General features: G+C 35.5%; 1 non-coding gene across 1 annotated transcript; it reads left to right on the plus strand.

The window, feature by feature from the left end:
- Window positions 1-21634: 21634 nt before the first annotated feature.
- On the plus strand, window positions 21635-21741 carry LOC139895035 (small nucleolar RNA R71). Its single transcript, XR_011775506.1, has one exon. It is a non-coding gene; the product is annotated as a small nucleolar RNA R71 (small nucleolar RNA).
- Window positions 21742-25750: the final 4009 nt, after the last annotated feature.

The raw sequence follows: 25750 nt of genomic DNA on the forward strand, positions 1-25750 counted from the left end.
TTATTTCATATTTAATTTCCTTTATTTTATATTTAATTGCACTTCTAATTATCGTACTTTTTAATTATCGCAATTTTATTTCATCGCATTTTTATTATTCGCAATTTCATTATCGTTATTTACTTTACGCTTTAATTTAAGTCTTGTATTTATTTTATATTTTACATTAGGTTTTAACTGCGACTAAAATCTTAAAATCGACAAACCGGTCATTAAACGGTAAAAACCCCCCTTTATAATAATAATATTACTTATATATATGTTTGTATTTTTATAAAAGTAAACTAATATAGCGTTGAGCTTTGTTTAAAGATTTCCCTGTGGAACGAACCGGACTTACTAAAAACTACACTACTGTACGATTAGGTACACTGCCTATAAGTGTTGTAGCAAGGTTTAAGTATATCCATTCTATAAATAAATAAATATCTTGTGTAAAATTGTATTGTATTTAATAGTGTTTTCTGCTAAAATTAATAACTATTTTAAATACTACCTCGCTTCGCATCAATATCACATTGGGGAGACTTTAAGTTACGCCAAGTTTTCTTTAAGGTATTTAGTGCAGGAAACCTAGATGCAATTTTACGCTACGGGTTACGAACCTATTTTGACTCAACATATCCCAACATAGGACTCCGTTCTTTAGAAAGAGCTTCAAACATGCAACATAAAGAAGCATGTTATGCTTACGGGTTAATAATGTTCGCTTCTCATCAAATTGAGAAAAAGAACATTGGGTTGCAACTTTTAAATAAAACCTTCCCACAAGTGACGGACTCGGTAGTTGAGGTGAGAAACAAGGTTTTTAGATTGTTACGGGGCTGTTGGGCATTACGTAACCCTCGTCCTTTTGACGATATTACAACATGCTGCCTATTCAACAGTCACAACGGTTATTTTCCACAAGATCAAGGATGGGAAATAATACTAGTAAAACTCGAATGCATGACTTGTTTCTGGACTTATGAATTACATGTCTGTGACGACCTGGAAATTTCTGACCAAATTTAAACTTTAATCTTTATATTATTCCGACACGATAAGCAAAGTTTGTTAAGTTAAATCTCAAGAATTTTAAATTGTGTTCATACATTCATTATAACCTCGACCAAATTCCGACGATTCACGAACCGTTATATATAAATAGATATGTATATGTATATATATTATAACTTGAGAATATTAATAAAGTATTAAACGTATAATACTTTACACGAACGTATTTGTTTCAATATGATTTTCGACGAAATTAAAAAATATATATATTAAATGATTGAATTATCAGAAACATTGAATTATGATTACAAGTCTCTGTTGAGAGGTCCACTATGATTTGAGAAAATCTATTCCTCTTAACGATATTCAGAATAATTTGTAAAGCTATTTATAAATAAAAACAAAAAGTGTCATTTACGAATGTTAGACAAAAGTTAGTGGAGAATTGGTTTCCATAATATTCTATTAATCTATTTTCAAACGTACAAAGACGTTTTCAGTTTTAAAAAAGAACTTTATTATTAAAACGTATATAACTTTTATAAATATCTAGAATCACTTTTGACAACTCATTACTTAACCAGTATAATAAATATAACGATATTTATATTTTATTTCATTAAATATATATAACGATTTAAATTAATATTATATATATTTATACGCGTATTATACATACACAGTTTTTATACTTTTACTATACTTTAACTTTACCTTTACTTTACTTTTATTTTACTTTAACTTTAATAATTCACTTTAATAATTCATACTTAAATAATTCACTTTAATAATTCATACTTTAATAATTCACTTTAGTAATTCATACTTTAATAATTCACTTTAATAATTCAAAAATATATTATAAATAGAATTCAGTAGGTTTCATTATTTCATAAAAACTTGAAAATATATTTCTCTAAACTCTCTCAATCAATTTATATATATATATATATATATATATATATATATATATATATATATATATATATATATATATATATATATATATATATATATATATATATATATTGCTCTCTATTATTTCAAGATATTATTAGTATACATAAAATATTACGACGGAGTGCTGTCCGAGTGATTTCAAAATAGTTTTTTTGAATGAGTCGAAGCTAAGGAAATTATGGGTTATAGCTATGGAGGTGATGGGTATGGTTCATGGGTATGCTCATGAGGTCAATCTAGTGTTTATCATCTCCGTTGCGTCTACGTACTTTCCTGCAATATTGAATCTCAATATTGATACATTCGTGAATCCGAGGCCAACCTTGCACTTGTTAAATGACGTTATATGTATTTTTACTACGAAATACAGTATTGTGAGTTTCATTTGCTCCCTTTTATATATATTTTTGGGACTGAGAATACATGCGCTGTTTTTATAAATGTTTTACGAAATAGGCACAAGTACTAAAACTAATTCTACGTGGGTTTAAACCAGAAATATACCCTTAGCTTGGTAACATTAAACTACTTGTCTATGTACGGTAGGCGCGAATCCTAAAGATAGATCTATTAGGCCTGACAAACCCCATCTTGACTATGGGATGCTTTAGTACTTCGAGGTTATTTTAAACACACCTGATCTGGTGTAATTCAGAGGGTAAAACCTGGACGTTAAGGCTTGTTACCGGGTGCCTACAACTTATAGAATACTTTTATACACTTGCGAGTGTACATATATTTATAAACGGAAGTCTTGTGGTCTATTAATATATTGAAATGATTGTTATGATAAACCTATGAACTTACCAACCTTTTGGTTGACACTTTAAAGCATGTTTATTCTCAGGTATTAAAGAAATCTTCCGCTGTGCATTAGCTCATTTTAAGGATATTACTTGGAGTCATTCATGGCGTATTTTGAAAGACGTTGCATTCGAGTCATTGAGTTCATCAAGATTATTATTAAGCCAATTATAGTTGGATGTATTATGAAATGGTGTGCATGCCGTCAACTTTCGTTGTAAAGAAAGTTTGTCTTTTAAAAACGAATGCAATGTTTGTAAAATGTATCATATAGAGGTCAAATACCTCGCGATGTAATCAACTATTGTGAATCGTTTATAATGTATATGAACGGGTCATTTCAGTTGGTATCAGAGCGGTGGTCTTAGCGAACCAGGTCTGCATTAGTGTGTCTAACTGATAGTCGTTAGGATGCATTAATGAGTCTGGACTTCGACCGTGTCTGCATGTCAAAAGTTTTTCTCATCATTTTTGTCGGAAATTACCTGCTTATCATTCTTAGTCTAGACACATCTTATTGCATTGATTGCATGAATAGTGTATAGACAAAATTCATATCTTAGCGTATCTGCTAATTCATATCTTAGCGTATCTGTTACTGTAAACTTTGCCTGACATATTCCGTAAATTCCTCCGTAATCTACGAAACCTTTTGCTCTATGTAATTAGAATACCACCCGATAGCCGGAAAATCATTTCATATCGAAAAATTCTTTATTCAATCGTTCGAAATGGAATTCGTCATTAGTTCAAGTCCCTCGGATTCCGAAATGGAATCCCACTCAAGTTCCGAAAGCAGTGTGATCGGAATGGATCAACCAATTAGTCATCATCTATTCTGGATGAATTGGGGATGGGTTCGTAGCCTCCTTAATCAGTGGAGACAAGAAGAAGGTGATCCCTTCCATCTACCACATTGCCCTCTTGGCGAAGAACCTGAAGCAATTACCGGCGAACCTATCTGAAACACCATTTTCTCTCTTATTTCTAGAGTATCTCGTTACGATTACATACTACACCAAATTCTAGATTTTATTTATCCGCTCGTCCGAACAGACAATCACCTCTGTAGTGACCCGAACTTTTCCATGTTTATATATATTAATTGAGATTGATATTTACATGATTAAATGTTTCCAACATGTTAAGCAATCAAACTTGTTAAGACTTGATTAATTGAAATATGTTTCATATAGACAATTGACCACCCAAGTTGACCGGTGATTCACGAACGTTAAAACTTGTAAAAACTATATGATGACATATATATGGATATATATATATATATATATATATATATATAGTTAACATGATACTATGATAAGTAAACATATCATTAAGTATATTAACAATGAACTACATATGTAAAAACAAGACTACTAACTTAATGATTTTTAAACGAGACATATATGTAACGATTATCGTTGTAAAGACATTTAATGTATATATATCATATTAAGAGATATTCATACATGATAATATCATGATAATATAATAATTTAAAATCTCATTTGATATTATAAACATTGGGTTAACAACATTTAACAAGATCGTTAACCTAAAGGTTTCAAAACAACACTTACATGTAACGACTAACGATGACTTAACGACTCAGTTAAAATGTATATACATGTAGCGTTTTAATATGTATTTATACACTTTTGAAAGACTTAAATACACTTATCAAAATACTTCTACTTAACAAAAATGCTTACAATTACATCCTCGTTCAGTTTCATCAACAATTCTACTCGTATGCACCCGTATTCGTACTCGTACAATACACAGCTTTTAGATGTATGTACTATTGGTATATACACTCCAATGATTAGCTCTTAGAAGCCCATGTGAGTCACCTAACACATGTGGGAACCATCATTTGGCAACTAGCATGAAATATCTCATAAAATTACAAAAATATGAGTAATCATTCATGACTTATTTACATGAAAACAAAATTACATATCCTTTATATCTAATCCATACACCAATGACCAAAAACACCTACAAACACTTTCATTCTTCAATTTTCTTCATCTAATTGATCTCTCTCATGTTCTATCTTCAAGTTCTAAGTGTTCTTCATATATTCTACAAGTTCTAGTTACATAAAATCAAGAATACTTTCAAGTTTGCTAGCTCACTTCCAATCTTGTAAGGTGATCATCCAACCTCAAGAAATCTTTGTTTCTTACAGTAGGTTATCATTCTAATACAAGGTAATAATCATATTCAAACTTTGGTTCAATTTCTATAACTATAACAATCTTATTTCAAGTGGTGATCTTACTTGAACTTGTTTTCGTGTCATGATTCTGCTTCAAGAACTTCGAGCCATCCAAGGATCCGTTGAAGCTAGATCCATTTTTCTCTTTTCCAGTAGGTTTATCCAAGGAACTTAAGGTAGTAATGATGTTCATAACATCATTCGATTCATATATATAAAGCTATCTTATTCGAAGGTTTAAACTTGTAATCACTAGAACATAGTTTAGTTAATTCTAAACTTGTTCGCAAACAAAAGTTAATCCTTCTAACTTGACTTTTAAAATCAACTAAACACATGTTCTATATCTATATTATATGCTAACTTAATGATTTAAAACCTAGAAACACGAAAAACACCGTAAAATCGGATTTACGCCGTCGTAGTAACACCGCGGGCTGTTTTGGGTTAGTTAATTTAAAACTATGATAAACTTTGATTTAAAAGTTGTTATTCTGAGAAAATGATTTTTATTATGAACATGAAACTATATCCAAAAATTATGGTTAAACTTAAAGTGGAAGTATGTTTTCTAAAATGGTCATCTAGACGTCGTTCTTTCGACTGAAATGACTACCTTTAGAAAAACGACTTGTAACTTATTTTTCTGACTATAAACCTATACTTTTTCTGTTTAGATTCATAAAATAGAGTTCAATATGAAATCATAGCAATTTGATTCACTCAAAACGGATTTAAGATGAAGAAGTTATGGGTAAAACAAGATTGGATAATTTTTCTCATTTTAGCTACGTGAAAATTGGTAACAAATCTATTCCAACCATAACTTAATCAACTTGTATTGTATATTATGTAATCTTGAGATACCATAGACACGTATAGAATGTTTCGACCTATCATGTCGACACATCTATATATATTTCGGAACAACCATAGACACTCTATATGTGAATGTTGGAGTTAGCTATACAGAGTTGAGGTTGATTCCAAAATATACATAGTTTGAGTTGTGATCAATACTGAGATACGTATACACTGGGTCGTGGATTGATTCAAGATAATATTTATCGATTTTTTTCTGTACATCTAACTGTGGACAACTAGTTGTAGGTTACTAACGAGGACAGCTGACTTAATAAACTTAAAACATCAAAATATATTAAAAGTGTTGTAAATATATTTTGAACATACTTTGATATATATGTATATATTGTTATAGGTTCGTGAATCAACCAGTGGGCAAGTCTTACTTCCCGACGAAGTAAAAATCTGTGAAAGTGAGTTATAGTCACACTTTTAAAATCTAATATTTTTGGGATGAGAATACATGCAGGTTTTATAAATGATTTACAAAATAGACACAAGTACGTGAAACTACATTCTATGGTTGAATTATCGAAATCGAATATGCCCCTTTTTATTAAGTCTGGTAATCTAAGAATTAGGGAACAGACACCTTAATTGACGCGAATCCTAAAGATAGATCTATTGGGCCTAACAAACCTCATCCAAAGTACCGGATGCTTTAGTACTTCGAAATTTATATCATATCCGAAGGGTGTCCCAGAATGATGGGGATATTCTTATATATGCATCTTGTTAATGTCGGTTACCAGGTGTTCACCATATGAACGATTTTTATCTCTATGTACGGGATGTGTATTGAAATATGAAATCTTGTGGTCTATTATTATGATTTGATATATATAGGTTAAACCTATAACTCACCAACATTTTTGTTGACGTTTTAAGCATGTTTATTCTCAGGTGATTATTAAGAGCTTCCGCTGTCACATACTTAAATAAGGACGAGATTTGGAGTCCATGCTTGTATGATATTGTGTAAAAACTGCATTCAAGAAACTTATTTTGTTGTAACATATTTGTATTGTAAACCATTATGTAATGGTCGTGTGTAAACAGGATATTTTAGATTATCATTATTTGATAATCTACGTAAAGCTTTTTAAACCTTTATTGATGAAATAAAGGTTATGGTTTGTTTTAAAATGAATGCAGTCTTTGAAAAACGTCTCATATAGAGGTCAAAACCTTGCAACGAAATCAATTAATATGGAACATTTTCAATCAATAAGAACGGGACATTTCAACCTCGGTGTAATAGAAGAAGTCAACGAGCTTCGCGCTCGGGTAGTGGCTTTGGAGAATATGGTGCAAAGGTTACAAACACCAGCAGCAGCACCAGTAGCATAAACAGTGCCACCATCAGCAACACCAACAGTACCATCACCACCACCAACAACAACATCCACATCCCACACCGCAACATCACAATCTGTATCTCAAACATCAACGTCATACGCCCTGTAAATATCCAGGAATATCAACAACAACAAACGATGAAGTATTAATTCATAAACTTCATTGAAGAGATATCTCTGCGGCAGTTATGTAATCTCCAAAATCTTAGATATTATTTAATTCTGACCGTAAATCGGAAGAGTAAACGGAGATGGTAGAGTAGAAACTTTGATCGAAAATGGTGTACGATTTACAAGCTAGAATTGTTTTACCAACAGCATCAACTGGACTGTAGCTTCATCAACACAGTCAGTGCCGTCAGTATCGTCAGAATCAACAGCACCTGTAACATCACAAACTCTGTCAGTTCAAGAATCATTGTGGACATCATTACGAATCAACAACAAATATATTGTATCAACGAGTTATGAAGTATTAACACATTTCCAATCGAAAGATTTATATGTATATTTTATATGTATATATTTTTAAACCATAATAAATCTTCCCGTACTAAGCTATTATGTGTGAATCTTAACTACTCAGTTAATTCATATTACAAATATGCAATGATGTACGTCCTTCATCCGCAACTTAACCATCGTTAATTACAATCTCTGTCTCAATTCAATAAAAATCTAATTCATAATAAATCAAGTGTATTATTCGAATATATGTTTGATTTTACACTTTCATCATCGATGTACTCGAAACTTTTCAAATAACATCATTCGTACCTTGCGAAGTTCACAAGAATTTCACAAAAACCAACAAATAACAAAGTAATGATTCATAATTTCAATATTATTGAAGAAATACTTATGCAATTTATAAAGTTTTAGGGATTACTCAATTATAGTTCTAACCATAAAACAAATGAGTTTAATTTAATATTAACTCATTAAATCTATATTACATCTAAAAAAAATATATACACATATTTTCATAAAGACTGTAATAAACTTCTTTTGTACAAAATATTAATTGTGAAATTTTTTTAGCGGGTAGGTAATACCCGAGAGATATATAAATTCACAATTAATATATTACATTTGTCGAAACTGATTCAGCAATCATCAACTATACTCCCTACTTTCACAACAATATCCATTCTTTCATATAAATCAAAACAATCATACTCATTCAAATTCAATTACATATTCTGATTTTGAAATCGCATAATTCAATTCGAAATATAACCAGTATCATCACTCTTAGATTCCTATATCTTTCAAAGCTATACTTTGACTTTAAAACTGTGTTAGAACATCATATGTATTAACGATTACAATATGTGCTCAAACCCTTCAAAATTCCTGAAGACACTTCAACTAAGGAACAATCGAGATGATGATCCAACCACATGTTACCCACAGTTATACACCTGAAAAACTCTCAAAACCTAAGTCATAGTTCGACACGTATCCGTGTTAGACCCTTTGACATTTACTAGCTAAAATAACTTTTCAATTCCTTTTCAAAATAGACAGTTTTGTCACAGCTCCAGCAAGTCAACTTCGACTTCTCAATCAAAACAGTCTTATTATAACCTCGATAGATACGTTGCCCTTTCGCCAACGTTACCGGGGAATCGTTTATATTCACCACATTAGCAATAAACTTACCAACAACTTCACTGATCTTTGACTTTCCAAAAAAAAAAAATTCATTATAATTATCGAAACCCTATCATATACTCATTCGTACCTTATAACAAGAATTGCCATACCAATTATTAAGAATCAGCAATCAGTATTTTGAAACCTCGCAGAATGTCTACATCAACAATTACATATACACACAACGTCTACCTCCAAGAATTACATTCTTTGAATGAGAAATTTCTGAAAAACACCCTAAACTGCGAACCAGTTCTCAAAATTTTGAAAAATGCTGATGAAGCATTAAAAACTGTAAACGGCCTTAACAGTAAAAAGTTGGATGATAAAGGATAGTATATTGGCAAAGCTCAGAAAAAGAGAAGCTTTGGAACTGGAAAACGGATTGAGCAAAGTATGAAGGAGGATGTGGACAAATCACAAAGGCTGAACCTGCCTTCAAAGAATCCAAATGATTCAGTACTTGCTGAAGTCATTAACGAATACCTTGCTCCTGACTCTAAACCCCTGCAGACAATATCCTTCATCATCCTCTGATATTAGACATTCTAAGATATCATCGTATCTTTCATTATAAATATCATCCATACTTCTGAAGATATTTTTATAATTATTCTTATCTGAAATCATTTACCTCTTCGCGCTATCTGTATTATATCATAAAAGAAACTATTTTAGTTTCTAAATTCTTAAACATTCGAGTTTAAAATAGGAATATTCTTGAAGAAGTGTTAGGAGCTGAAGCATGAGTTAGTATAATATAATGACACTTGATCAACGTGATTATATTACAATAATTCATGCTGAGTTTCTAAATGGAACATGATGATTCACAGATCATAACGTCATCATGTGCTATGTTACACGACTCTTGTATTCTCTTTGATCTCTAAATATCAAGAAAATATTTCTTGATGATTCGGCCTTTTCTGAGGTATTCTGGTAATTTGACAAGTCAAGATCGTGCCATTACAATTTCCTTCCTAGAACACTAACAATGTTCATTCCGAAATTTATATCTGCGAATTCTGGACCATTACAAGCGGTGCTTAATCGCAAGAAGAAGAAACGAAAGGGCAAAGCTCCGAACTAGAATTGGGAGTATAAATCATAGCAAATAGAAGAGAGCATTAACTGTGGATGACAATGATTATAGAAGAAGCAAGGACTTTGAAATATAAGGGAAGATATAAAACCCAACAACAACCCAGAAATCACAAACCGTATATATCAATGCATATAGCAATATGAAGACATGGGAGAACTAAAAACACTATAAAACCAAGAGTATAGTAGACGTAAATAGATTCTTCTGGAGGAAAATGAAAAAGAAGAGCGACAGATATGAAAGTGAGGAGTATATCAAGAATCAGCACTAGATGAAGCATATTAACAAATACTTTAAAATATGAGTTGAGAAGGTGTGAGTTGTAAGAAAACAAATGAGGTGGATTTATAGTGAAATATACGACAGTGAAATCAAAATGGATTATCGCATTAATTCGAAGAGGATCATAATTTCCTTAATCGCCGAATAATCAAATCCAACATAGATTACAAAGATTTTCTTTTCGGAGATCAATCGTGATGACGTCAAAAGATACGACGAATCACTATTATCTTATTTCATTCATTTACGATAACTTCACTCACACGCTTCGAGTAAGCGAATTATTTTATCCATTCTTCTTGAACATGATAAAACTCTATAATCGTTATAATAACATTCTCATTGTTAGTCATGACGACCTCTATCAAATTTCGGGGAAGCAATTTCATTAACGGGTAGGTAATGTGACGACCTGGAAATTTCTGACCAAATTTAAACTTCAATCTTTATATTATTCCGACACGATAAGCAAAGTTTGTTAAGTTAAATCTCAAGAATTTTAAACTGTGTTCATACATTCATTATAACGTCGACCAAATTCCGACGATTCACGAACCGTTATATATAAATAGATATGTATATGTATATATATTATAACTTGAGAATATTAATAAAGTATTAAACGTATAATACTTTACACGAACGTATTTGTTTCAATATGATTTTCGACGAATTTAAAAATATATATATTAAATGATTGAATTATCAAAAACATTGAATTATGATTACAAGTCTCTGTTGAGAGGTCCACTATGATTTGAGAAAATCTATTCCTCTTAATGATATTCAGAATAATTTGTAAAGATATTTATAAATAAAAACAAAAAGTGTCATTTACGAATGTTAGACAAAAGTTAGTGGAGAATTGGTTTCCATAATATTCTATTAATCTATTTTCAAACGTACAAAGACGTTTTCAGTTTAAAAAAAGAACTTTATTATTAAAACGTATATAACTTTTATAAATATCTAGAATCACTTTTGATAACACATTATTTAACCAGTATAATAAATATAACGATATTTATATTTTATTTCATTAAATATATATAACGATTTAAATTAATATTATATATATTTATACGCGTATTATACATACACAGTTTTTATACTTTTACTATACTTTAACTTTATATTTACTTTACTTTTACTTTACTTTAACTTTAATAATTCACTTTAATAATTCATACTTTAATAATTCACTTTAATAATTCATACTTTAATAATTCACTTTAATAATTCAAAAATATATTATAAATAGAATTCAGTAGGTTTCATTATTTCATAAAAACTTGAAAATATATTCCTCTAAACTCTCTCAATCGATTTATATATATATATATATATATATATATATATATATATATATATATATATATATATATGTATATATATATTTGCTCTGTATTATTTCAAGATATTATTAGTATACATAAAATATTACGACGGAGTGCTGTCCGAGTGATTTCAAAATAGTTTTTTTGAATGAGTCGAAGCTAAGGAAATTATGGGTTATAGCTATGGAGGTGATGGGTATGGTTTATGGGTATGCTCGTGAGGTCAATCTAGTGGTTATCATCTCCGTTGCGTCTACGTACTTTCCTGCAATATTGAATCTCAATATTGATACGTTCGTGAATCCGATGCCAACCTTGCACTAGTTAAATGACGTTATATGTATTTTTACTACGAAATACAGTATTGTGAGTTTCATTTGCTCCCTTTTATATATATTTTTGGGACTGAGAATACATGCGTTGTTTTTATAAATGTTTTACGAAATAGGCACAAGTACTAAAACTAATTCTACGTGGGTTTAAACCAGAAATATACCCTTAGCTTGGTAACATTAAACTACTTGTCTATGTACGGTAGGCGCGAATCCTAAAGATAGATCTATTAGGCCTGACAAACCTCATCCTGACTATGGGATGCTTTAGTACTTCGAGGTTATTTTAAACACACCTGATCTGGTGTACTTCAGAGGGTAAAACATGAACGTTAAGGCTTGTTACCGAGTGCCTACAACTTATAGAATACTTTTATACACTTGCGAGTGTACATATATTTATAAACGGAAGTCTTGTGGTCTATTAATATATTGAAATGATTGTTATGATAAACCTATGAACTTACCAACCTTTTGGTTGACACTTTAAAGCATGTTTATTCTCAGGTATTAAAGAAATCTTCCGCTGTGCATTAGCTCATTTTAAGGATATTACTTGGAGTCATTCATGGTATATTTTGAAAGATGTTGCATTCGAGTCATTGAGTTCATCAAGATTATTATTAAGCCAATTATAGTTGGATGTATTATGAAATGGTGTGCATGCCGTCAACTTTCGTTGTAAAGAAAGTTTGTCTTTTAAAAACGAATGCAATGTTTGTAAAATGTATCATATAGAGGTCAAATACCTCGCGATGTAATTAACTATTGTGAATCGTTTATAATATATATGAACGGGTCCTTTCAGTGACTTTATTTCTTTTGCTGAACGACTTGCGTATTAACTAGAATTGCCTTTATAGCTACCGAGTAGCAAAGTTATTATGTGCTATATTTCATCCTATATGTATAATAGTGGTATTGTAAGTTTGTAAAATATTGTATAAAAGTTTGAACGTGAAATATTATTGTAATAAGTTTTTCATATAGAAGCGTAGTAGTTGAATTGTATAGTAGCTACTAAGTATGAACTTAATGGGTAGGTACTACCCGAATTAAAACTATAAAATGCTAATATGAAGAAAAAGCTTTTATAAATAAGTTCATATTATGCTACGAAATACTATTGACTACTCTTAAATTCTATATGATTAACTCAATTCTTTTGGCTATTTTTGAAGGAAATGGCACCGACGACTCGTCAGAACTTGAACATGAGTGAGGAAGACTTTCGTGTTTTTCTTGCTGCAAACATAGCCGCAGTACAAGCCGCAATGCAAAATAACAACAATAACTCTGGTTCTAGCAGTGGAACTAATTCCACAAGAAATCGTGTAGGATGCTCCTACAAAGAATTCACTGCCTACAAACCTTTGGAATTTGATGGAACTGAGGGTCCAATCAGATTGAAACAGTGGACCGAGAAAGTTGAATCGGTGTTTGCCATAAGTAAATGTACTGAAGAAGACAAAGTAAAGTACGCTACGCATACCTTCACAGGTACTGCATTAACATGGTGAAATACCTATCTCGAGCAGGTAGGACAAGATGCTACTTATGCACTACCGTGGTCAGCAATCAAGCAATTGATGAACGAGCAGTATCGTCCGAGAAATGAGGTAAATAAGCTCAAGGTAGAGCTTAGAGGATTACGAATGCAAGGTTTTGATATCACCACGTACGAACGACGATTCACAGAGTTTTGCCTATTGTGTCCCAGAGCGTTCGAAGACGAAGAAGAGAAGATCGACGTATTTGTAAAAGGGTTACCGGAAAGGATTCAAGAAGATGTGAGTTCACACGAGCCCGCCTCCATACAAAAGGCAAGTCGAATGGCTCACAAACTAGTGAATCAGATCAAAGGAAGGATTAAAGAGCAGGCGGCCGAAGAGGCTAATATGAAACAAGTCAAGAGAAAGTGGGAAGAAACCAGTGATAAGAGTCGCCAGTACAACAACAACAATCACAACCACAATCGCAATAACTATCCCAACATCCGCAACATCAATCACAACAACAACTTCAACAAACGTCCCAACAACAACTACAATAACTGTCCCAACAACAATAACAACAACAACAACAACAACAACAATATCAATAACAACAATGGTAACAAAAACCAAAAACAGCCATGCCAAAGGTGTGAAGAGCATCACCTGGGGTTTTGCATGATATTTTGCAACAGGTGTAAAAGAAATGGTCATAGTGCGATGAAGTGCGAGATCTACAGACAAATGCATAACAGAACTAAAAGAACAAATAATGTCGGAACAAATAACACCGCCATAGTTTGTTTTGGATGTGGAAAACCGGGCCACTTTAGTAGAAATTGCCCGAATCAGGGGAATACTAATGGGCAGGGCCGCGGAAGAGTTTTCAATATTAATATGGCAGAAGCGCAGGAAGACCCGGAGCTTGTACGGGTATGTTTCTTATTGACAATAGAGCTGCTTATGTTTTATTTGATTCGGGTGCGGATAGAAGCTATATGAGTAGAGATTTTTGTGCTAAATTAAGTTGCCCACCGACGCCCTTGGATAATAAATTTTTACTCGAATTAGCAAATGGTAAATTAATTACAGCAGATAATATATGTCGAAATCGAGAAATTAAACTGGTTAGCGAAACATTTAAGATTGACTTGATACCAGTAGAGTTAGGGAGTTTTGAAAGAAGTGAAAGCAGAGATCGTTTGTTACAAAAATGCAATTCGCATTATACGAGAAAAAGGAAAACCCTTAATGGTGTACGGAGAAAAGAGAAACGGTAAGTTAAATCTTATTAGTAACCTGAAGGCACAAAAACTAATAAGAAAAGATTGCTATGCTGTGCTAGCACACGTCAAGAAAGTCAATTCCGAAGAAAAGAACATCAATGATGTTCCCGTCGCAAAAGAATTTCCCGATGTATTTTCGAAAGAATTACCGGGACTACCTCCACACAGATCCGTTGAATTTTAAATAGACCTTGTACCGGGAGCTGCACCAATAGCTCGTGCTCCATACAGACTCGCACCCAGTGAAATTGATATGGCTTAAATGGACGGTTTTTATTTGCGCGGTGTCGTTAGGCCGCGGCTCGCCAGGATCAGCCACTCGTGGGAGAGGGTACTTGTTTTAAATTTATATTTAGCGGGGCCTAAATCTTACTACTCCTTATAAGTAAGGGAAGTATGACCTAGAGTCGTATTTTTGAGATATCAGTAACATCGAACCTATATTGTAACCTAAGATAGTTAGGGAGTAGTGAATATTTATTTTGGGATTTTCTAATTTATAAGATAGATAAAGTAAATGTGATAAAATTTGTAATTCAGATAAGGTTAAAGTAAGTGCGTACTATGACATCATCAGTTATTCTGCCGAGATTATGGAATGTTGGCTCATGAATAGGCAGAGGCCTTGTATTCATTACACTGGTCCTAAACGCCCCTGTCATAAGACATGTCACTGGGTACTGCGTTAGGCTTGAAGATTCTAAATAGACAGCAACGTCCCTTACCCCCGACGCCCGTACAGTCTGACTACAGGCATACACGTTCAGACGGCTCATTCAATTGAGCGACTCGGTTGGGTGACGTATTAACATTCCAAAATGGTCTAAACTTTCTTAAGCATAATAGAATACATGGTGTACCATATCCGAGAGACGTGATGTGCCTCAATGCTTTCGTTAATGATTGGTAAAAGATAGTTAGGCCCTTAAAAAGAGTTCAACCATAAAGAACACCATGGCCAAGTCAAGATGACTTCCATGAACACGTTCGGTTATCCTAACGGTCCAATCCTTTACGTGTCTAAACAAACAGTTCCTTAATTAACTAAGAATCCCTCAAGTGGGGTGCAATGCTTGAGACCGCGTTATGGTGCGGTGTACTAGTCAACACTAACCGTGTTCCATGGTCTTACTTAGCAGAGGTACAGCTTACAACAACCGCTGTGTTTCAGCGTGCACGTACGAAGTTTATATACTTGGTGACTACACTAGCATGGTCTAGGACCGACAATGTACTAGGGGTCTAGTCAGATGTTTCACTACGAAAGAGTCCTCAGTCGGAATCCAAAGCTCGATAGACTTACTACAACCGGTGTGCCTCGATCGATCTTACGTTGTATCCGATAGACTTCTCTTACCAAGGGGTGACACAGATAGTTTACTCTGAATCAGGGTTCGCGACTTCCCAATAACAGAGCCTATAACTACGTTCTATTAGTTGGAAAAGCGATTGAGTTTAAAGCATAATCGAAAAGCATTTCGACAACATACACAGATCATAATATTATTTCGGCATTATAACTGCTTACATCATAGCATACACTAAAGATAACTACTCGCTAATCATGGAAATAATATCATAAAACATTATATAAGATAAAGGATAGAAGTACCAGTAGATTAAACGAGTTCTGAATACAAAAGTGACAACTTCAAGACCCCAGACTGCTCCTAATACAATCTTCAGCATTCACCTCCGGGTACTTAATTTCCCGCTCGGAGGTGAGAAGGCCTTGAAAGTATGACTAATATTGTACAAGAGAGAGAAAGAAGTGAATTGAAGTGTGTGTTGGAATGAATGACAAAGACCCTTTAAATAGACTTGGAATTTGCCAGCATACGCCTGGCAGGGCGTATGGTAGGGCGTATGGTAGCCCTTTTTTGGCAGGTCGTATGCAAGGCAGGCCGTATGGTGGCTCGTGTGGTGGCACGTATATGGCAGGCCGTTTCCATACTGGCAGGCCGAATGGCAGGCCGTATGGCTTGCTGGTCAGCCTTGATTCCCTGGATCGTAACTTGATTTCTTGTCTTTCACCGTTTTCGCTCTAGAATCTTCGTTTTAGCTCCGATTCTCTTGATTCTTTTTGCACCACCTTCGTAATTACTTGTTCTTCAATTCTAATCGACGAAGCGGGTATTTTGCCAAAAAATTCAAATCTTTCTTGTTTTTGGGCCTTAATACCGGGGTGAAAACGTGACTTTTTAGCCGATATCAAATATCCCACACTTAGACTTTGCTTGTCCTCAAGCAAACTCTCATTTTAAAGAATCTTTTCGGTGTTTCTTTTCTAATAGCCTAAGCGGTTTTCTTTTATTATAAGAGCAAAAAGATAAGGTGAGTCATCTATGTTAGGATTGAAATTATCTCTGCAAGCATGCGAGGAGGTTACATGACATAGGCTAGCTTTCACAGGTCACTCAAATCACTCAAGTGTTTAGGGTTCCCTATAGATCTAAGAAATGAATACACTCATAGCCAGTAATGCTGCACCCATCGTCATAGGCTTGATAAAGACACAAATCCTTGCTGCTAACGCGAGAACAGTAGTAATCTCAGCTTTACGGGTTATTTGTCAATGATGGAGAGGGAATTTTAGAGTGGTAGTGAAGTTGTTTTTGAAGGGTGATGTAAAAGGATAATATAGTCTTTATACAGACTTTTATTCGGATAGATAGGAGTGTTGAAGTATTTTGAGAAGCACTTTTAAACTTTTCTTCATTTGATAATCATTTTCGGTCGAGTTCTCTTCGGCATTTCTCTTATTTAGTTCTGCTCCTTCATCAAATTATTATTTTTTTTTTTTGAGACTTCATCTCGAGAAACTTTTTGCCGGTAAAGTTTTTCAAGACCTTTGCCATGATACTTGAGAGGTTTATAACATTGGGTTTTCGGAAGGATTCTCATTTTCTGGGTTTTCTGAGAAATAGTAAAGGTGATATAGATGTGATGGAGGAGTAGAAGTAGTGGATGTGTGGAAGGCTTATGTTTGACAAATGGGTAGCTATTTTGATTACAACCGGACCACACTTTGCTGCTTGGAGATGTAGATCTAAAGCAAGTTCTGATTCTGAGCACATACATCGGCACTCTCAACAGAAAATAGTGAAGCATTAAAGATGAATGTTGGTCTTATTTGGGGTGCCTCACCATAATCAATTTAGGTCGATAATGCCTTAGTCATGCAATGCTCTATTAGAGATTTTAGTCTAACAAGAATTTCACCTTACTTAAGCCTTATTTTTATTGACAAACGTTTTAGGTTTTCAAAAATACTTTTTCGAAAAGGGTTTCTTTTGCAAAAAATTTGAAATTTGGCTTAAGGACTTGGAATCTTCGTAATGGTTTATCATGATATAGCATAAAAAGATACCAACATCCCACACTTAGACGAACATTGTCCTCAATGTTCCTAGTGTATCCCACACTTAGGAGTTTTAGTTAAAGATTTGGGAGTGTTTGTCTAGTGTTTTAATTGGGTGTTATCCCACACTTAGTGATAAGCTAGGATGCGGTATAGTTTGAATCTTGAGCTAGTAGTGAAAAGAAAGAAATACCCCTAACAGATGCAGCTGGCTTACTTGCTTCTTTATCGGCTCATTTGTCATCCTTTATTCTTCTACTCTACTTTATTGCACGGGTTGCCTCCCGAGAAGCGCTTTTGTTTAAGGTCGTTGGCTCGACCGTAGTGATTCTTTAAAAAGAAAACATTCGTCGTTGATGGTTGTGATCTTGGTATTCTTGAGGGAATGTGAGTCTTGGTGGATAAGTTCTGAGAAAGTGTCGGACCAATAGTGGTAACAAGTCCGGTACTTCTCTTGAAGATCTTCTGAACGATAAGTAATGCGCAGTTTCTGCTCTTGATAAGTCTTGAAGTCCGATGAGAATATGATCCACAGCTCTGCTGGTTGACCCATGAATGTCAATCATGGTCGCAGTGCTGGTATTTATGATTTCTCTGATGGGATGCGCATTTCGGAGGTCTTCAAACAATGTAAGAAACTGTATCTTTAGAATTTCGAAGTCTTCGGAACGGTGATCTCCACAGTAAGAGTCAGTAGCTTTGAACAGATTAGTTAAGAGACGAAGCTGGAAAGAAGTGAACAGCAATCCTGATCCGAGTATTAATTTCACCGTCTTTGAGTATATCTCCCGACATCCAGCTTTAAATATGAAACTAGGATCTGTGGATTCGTGGAAGATACGTGATAGCTGCTTCGTAACATAGGTGGCAATGTTGACTCGATCTGGTTCAAGATGAGAAAATGGATTGTTCCGTCTTGCTTCCTCCATAACAGCGTCTTGTAACTCTTTGATAATCAGATCAGCGTGGTGATCAATTGTTACGTAAATCACTAGTCTGTCTGGTATGCTTTCGAAGTTATCTCTATCCAGAAGAGCGAAAAGACTGTGAATATCCTCGATCATTTGCAAATCAGAGTGATAAGTCGGGCGGCCGGTGGAAAGATCCATATGCTTCCGAATGAGAGTCAGTAGTGCTCGTTCGTTTCGTGAGAACGGAAGTGCAAATCCGGCTAAGGCATTATAAACCTTAGAGTAAATGATCTTCTGATCTCGATAGAATCTTGTCTCGAGAATAGTGTGAACCATTGAATTATGCTCTCGTTGCCTTTCTTCGTGATAGATATGATCGTGAAGAGAGTTGATAAAGTCTTGAATGCGTTCTTCTAGGATTTCAATATCATTTCCTTTTCTTCGGAGATAGAGGTGGTGCTCTTCTCTGATAGCCATGATTCGTTCTGTTAAGCGTAGCGAAAAATCAATGGTTGACTTTCGGATGGCTTCGAGAATGTCTTCAAATTCATCGGTATCATTAATGAAGGTAAGCATGTCTGCATGTGCGGATATAACCGAAATTTGATCTGAAGAAGAGTCCGGCTCCCCTTGATCTACTTTGGTTGGAGAGTGTGAGTTAGTCAGAATGTCTTCGTGATGCTCTTCCTCGTCATCATCGGTATCCGGTTCCTCTGAGGATGCGTCTGATGAACGGGTTTCTCCGGTATTCTGATTCTCCACTTTGATACTTACAGGATCAATTTCTATATCCTTAACCTCAGCCTCGTCGGTCTTCTTTTTGAAGCGAATGATTAAACTGTGATCTGTCGTTTCAAGCCTCATTATTTCTTCATGACGCTCAGTGCTTGGAATGGGTGTTGTCGCAGTTTCTTTTACGTCTTCCATTTCCTCTTCGTCTTCAGATTCCTCCTTTTCCTCTATTTCTTCGCTGGGATCCTCTTCTTCCATTTCTAGGTCGTCTATAGACTGTGATTCGACACCCATCTCGATATCGTCGGCTGGTGATAATGATTCATCATCGGAAGTGATCCGTCTGGTGGAAATAGCAAACATCTCTGCCTGTCCAGAAAGATTGGTTGGTCGGTCAATTTTGAAGGTAACGCTCTCCCCATGTGATCGTAAGATCATGGTTTGATTGTACACATCAATGACAGTCCTAGCCGTATTCATGAAAGATCTTCCTAACACTATTGGGGTGTGTAGGTCTTCCTTAATATCCATTACTACGAAATCCGTAGGATACAAGAATTTGTCGACTTTCACCAAGACTATCTCAACTATGCCCTTAGGATATCGAATTGTATGATCGGCAAGTTGGATTGTCATTTTGGTTGGTGACAAGTCTCCTAACTCTAATCTCTTGTAGAGAGAGTAGGGGATTAGGTTGATACTTGCTCCTAAATCTGCTAGCGCATGAATGGTTCCAGATTGGTAGATTGAACACGGGAAAATGAATCGACACGTATCTCCTAGCTTAGGTGGTAGAGAGTTTCTGAGTAATGCAGAGCATTCTTTACTCAGTGGAATTTTGTTAGAGTCTGGTATCCTCTCCTTTGTAGATAGAAGCCTTCGGATGTATCTCTTCTGGTTGGGAACTTTGGACATAGTGTCTAAGAATCTTCCATCTAGTTTGAAGGAATCAAGCTTGGATGGTTCTTCTTGTAGCCTTCCAGGATAAGGTACGCGAACTGGAGTTTCAGGGGTCAGCTTCTGAGTATATGTTGATTTGTTCTTGAGCCTAGTTGACCTTCTCCGTGGTTCTTCCTCTGGGATTACGGAATCCATTTTCTTTGATTCTTCTATGTGGGGATTATGGATAATATTACTTGGCAATCTTCCCTGCGGTCGGGTTTCAAGGCGTTGTGATAACTGTCCGAGCTGCGTTTCCAAACTTTTGAGCAGAGCCAATTGATTTCTCATTAGTATCTTCGTCTGATCTTGTCTGGTTGCAGTTCTCTAATTTAACTGTTGTTGTCCTTGGATGAACTGAGTTAACTGATCATCAGCTCCGGGAGTGGGGTTAGCTGCTTTTGTAATCTGGGTGGTAGGGGAATTCTCCTCAGCTGGGGGACCAGTGAGTGGAAGTGGTTGATCGTAGGTCAATTGAGATTGTTGGGCTAGATAAGGTGTATAGCGATAGCGGAAAGGTTGATTGCTTCGCTGAAATTGATTAATCCTTGGTGGTTGATTGAATCCGAGATTTGGTGGACGAGCTGGGTATTGAAAGTAACAGACTGAACCGTCAGGGTTTTCGTACTCAACTTGATAGTCTTCAGTGGGTTGCGGGTTGGTACAATTAACACAAGCCTGAGCCTGGTTAACCTGCTGCGGTTGCGTCTTCAATTCTCCGAGTTGTTTAGCAAGAGATTCCATCTTGTCTATGAGGGATTTGATGGCCTCCATTTGATTGTTAAGTGCAGAGAGTGGGGTAGATGATGAAGTTGTTTCACCACTGTTCCAGTCATGATGATGCATCGTCCTGTTCTCGAGCAATTCCCATGCTTCATCTCCGGTTTGGTTCATCAGATTCCCTTGAGCTGCTGCATCGATCGTCGTCCTATGATTTATCGTAAGACCATTATAGAAAGTACAGATTTGGGCTGATCGTTCTAACTGGTGATTAGGGCACTTCTTCAGCAGGGTTTTGAAACGCTCCCATGCAGTGTAAAGAGATTCATCATAACTTTGTTTGAAGTTAATGATGTCATTCTTCAGTTTGGTTTGTTTAGAAGGAGGGAAATATTTGGTTAGGAATTTAGTCGCCATCTCCGCCCATGATGTGATGGAATCTTTTTCCAGTCCTTCAAACCAAGTTTGAGCATGATGAGTGAGAGAATAGGGGAACAAGTATAGCCGGACTATATCTTGTCCTATCCCTGGCTGTTTGCAGGAGTTCGAAAGAGATATGAATTTATCAAGGTGAGAATTAGGATCGTCATTCGGTAATCCATGAAACTGACAGCTATTCTGAATGAGCTAGATGATGTGATGTTTTAACTCGAACGAGTGTCCTTGAATCTCTGGAAATCTGATTGGTCCTGCTCGACCTTCAATCGAGGGTTTCGTGTTTTCTGCTAAAGTAACGCGTAATGCCATTTGGTTTCTGATTTTTGCTTCCTTGCGTGCTTTAGAGATTATTGCGTCTGGATCATGTACGAATAACAACGGCCCTGGTCTAGATCTGGTTTGGGTCATACACTAGGTATGCCTTTTTGTTTTTAATTTTCTCAAATAAGCTAAATTATAATAAGCTAAACTAAACTAATCTAATTCTAAGGTAATCTAATTTAATCTAAGGCAATCTAAGGTAATCTAAGGTGGTCTAATCTAAGGTAAACTAGAGTAATCTAAAGTAATCTAATCTAATTAACTAACTATCCTATGGTGGAATATGTTTTTGGTTCTGGCTACTGATTCCCTGGTATTTTGGTAACAAAGTTCCGCACAAACTATTCAACAAACCAAGTGGCCAGGCCGACTACGGAGAGGCAGGATCCTTTTGGTCCCAATATAATTGGCGACTGTTCGGAAAATCCAATAACCAAGTCCGTGTATAATTGTCTTTCTTAGACACCACTAAATGCTTGCGAATAAGTTTGATTAAAACAGTATTGCCTGATACCAGTTCCCCGGCAGCGGTGCCAAAAACCTACGTACCTCTCTTGATATGGCTGAAATGGACGGTTTTTATTTGCGCGGTGTCATTAGGCCGCGGCTCGCCAGGATCAGCCACTCGTGAGAGAGGGTACTTATTTTAAATTTATATTTAGCGGGACCTAAATCTTACTACTCCTTATAAGTAAGGGAAGTATGACCTAGAGTCGTATTTTTGAGATATCAGTAACATCGAACCTATATTGTAACCTAAGACAGTTAGGGAGTAGTGAATATTTATTTTGGGATTTTCTAATTTATAAGATAGATAAAGTAAATGCGATAAAATTTGTAATTCAGATAAGGTTAAAGTAAGGGCGTACTATGATTTCATCAGTTATTCTGCCGAGATTATGGAATGATGGCTCATGAATAGGCAGAGGCCTTGTATTCATTACACTGGTCCTAAACGCCCCTGTCATAAGACATGTCACTGGGTACTGCATTAGGCTTGAAGATTCTGAATAGACAGCAACATCCCTTACCCCCGACGCCCGTGCAGTCTGACTACAGGCATACACGTTCAGACGGCTCATACAATTGAGCGACTCGGTTGGGTGACGTATTAACATTCCAAAATGGTCTAAACTTTCTTAAGCATAATAGAATACATAGTGTACCATATCCGAGAGACGTGATGTGCCTCAATGCTTTCGTTAATGATTGGTAAAAGATAGTTAGGCCCTTAAAAAGAGTTCAACCATAAAGAACACCATGGCCAAGTCAAGATGACTTCCATGAACACGTTCGGTTATCCTAACGGTCTAATCCTTTATGTGTCTAAACAAACAGTTCTTTAATTAACTAAGAATCCCTTAAGCAAGGTGAAATGCTTGACACCACATTATGGTGCAGTGTACTGGTCAACACTAACCGTGTTCCATGGCCTTACTTAGCAGAGGTACAGCTTACAACAACCGATGTGCTTCAGCGTGCACGTACAAAGTTTATATGCTTGGTGACTACACTAGCATGGTCTAGGACCGACAATGTACTAGGGGTCTAGTCAGATGTTTCACTACGAAAGAGTCCTCAGTCGGAATCCAAAGCTCGATAGACTTACTACAACCGGTGTGCATCGGTCGATCTTACGTTGTATCCGATAGACTTCTCTTACCAAGGGGTGACACAGATAGTGTACTCTGAATCGGGGTTTGTGACTTCCCAATAACAGAGCCTATAACTACGTTCTATTAGTTGGAAAAGCGATTAAGTTTAAAGCATAATCGGAAAGCATTTCGACAACATACACAGACCATAATATTATTTCGGCATTAAAACTGCTTACATCATAGCATACACTAAATATAACTACTCGCTAATCATGGCAATAATATCATAAAACATTATATAAGATAAAGGATAGAAATACCAGTAGATTAAATGAGTTCTGAATACAAAAGTGACAACTTCAAGACTCCAGACCGCTCCTAATACAATCTTCAGCGTTCGCCTCCGGGTACTTAACTTCCCGCTCAGAGGTGAGAAGGCCTTGAAAGTATGACTAATATTGTACAAGAGAGAGAAAGAAGTGAATTGAAGTGTGTGTTGGAATGAATGACAAAGACCCTTTAAATAGACTTGGAATTTGCCAGCATACGCCTGACAGGGCGTATGGCAGGGAGTATGGTAGCCCGTTTTTGGCAGGCCGTATGCAAGGTAGGCCGTATGGTGGCTCGTGTGGTGGCACGTATATGGCAAGCCGTTTCCATACTGGCAGGCCATATGGCAGGCCGTATGGCTTGTTGGTCAGCCTTGATTCCCTAGATCGTAACTTGACTTCTTGTCTTTCACCGTTTTCGCTCTAGAATCTTCGTTTTAGCTCCGATTCTCTTGAGTCTTTTTGCACCGCCTTCGTAATTACTTGTTCTTCAATTCTAACCGATGAAGCGGGTATTTTGCCGACAAAGTTCGAATCTTTCTTGTTTTTGGGCCTTAATACCGGGGTGAAAACGTGACTTTTTAGCCGATATCAGAAATGAAGGAACTTCAGAGCCAATTACAAGAACTTTTAGAGTGTGGTTTCATTCGACCAAGCACATCACTGTGGGAGCTCATGTTTTGTTTGTCAAAAAGAAAGATGGTACATTTAGATTATGTATCGACTATAGAGAGTTGAACAAACTTACCATCAAGAACCGTTATCCAATACCGAGAATCGACGATTTATTTGATCAGTTGCAAGGTTCTTCAGTGTACTCGAAGATTGATTTACATTCTGGATATCATCAAATGCAGGTGAAGGAGGATGATATTCCAAAAACTGCTTTTAGGACGCGTTACGGTCATTACGAGTTTATGGTTATGCCGTTTGGTTTGACTAACACACCAGCTGTGCTCATGGATCTTATGAACCTAGTGTGTGGTCCATACCTTGACAAGTTTGTCATTATTTTCATCGATGACATACTTATTTACTCAAAGAATGATTAAGAACACGAAGAATATTTGAGAAAAGTGCTAGATTTGTTGAGGAAAGAAAAACTGTACGCTAAGTTTTCAAAGTGTGCATTTTGGTTGGAAGAAGTTCAATTCCTCGGACACATAGTAAAAAAAGAAGGTATTCAGGTGGATCCAGCAAAGATTGAAACCGTTGAAAAGTGGGAAACCCCGAAAACTCCGAAGCATATACGCCAATTTTTGGGACTGGCTAGTTACTACAGAAGGTTCATCCAAGATTTTTCCAAAATAGCAAAACCTTTGACTGCATTAACGCATAAAGGGAAGAAATTTAAATGGAAGGATGAGCAGGAGAAAGCGTTTCAATTGTTGAAGAAAAAGTTAACTACGGAACCTATATTGTCATTGCCTAAAGGGAATGATGATTTTGTGATAGTCGATGTCTCACCAAGTCAGCACACTTTCTGCCAATGAGAGAAGATGATAAAATGGAGAAGTTGGCGAGATTATACTTGAAGGAAGTTGTCTCTAGACATGGAATACTAATCTCTATTATCTCTGATAGAGATGGCAGATTTATTTCAAGGTTTTGGCAGACGCTATATTTTGGCAGATTTATCTCTGATAGACATGGAATACTAATCTTTATTATCTCTAATCGTACAGTAGTGTA

This window comes from Rutidosis leptorrhynchoides, chromosome 2, assembly GCF_046630445.1.
Source record: "Rutidosis leptorrhynchoides isolate AG116_Rl617_1_P2 chromosome 2, CSIRO_AGI_Rlap_v1, whole genome shotgun sequence".
In the NCBI taxonomy this organism is placed as follows: domain Eukaryota; kingdom Viridiplantae; phylum Streptophyta; class Magnoliopsida; order Asterales; family Asteraceae; genus Rutidosis; species Rutidosis leptorrhynchoides.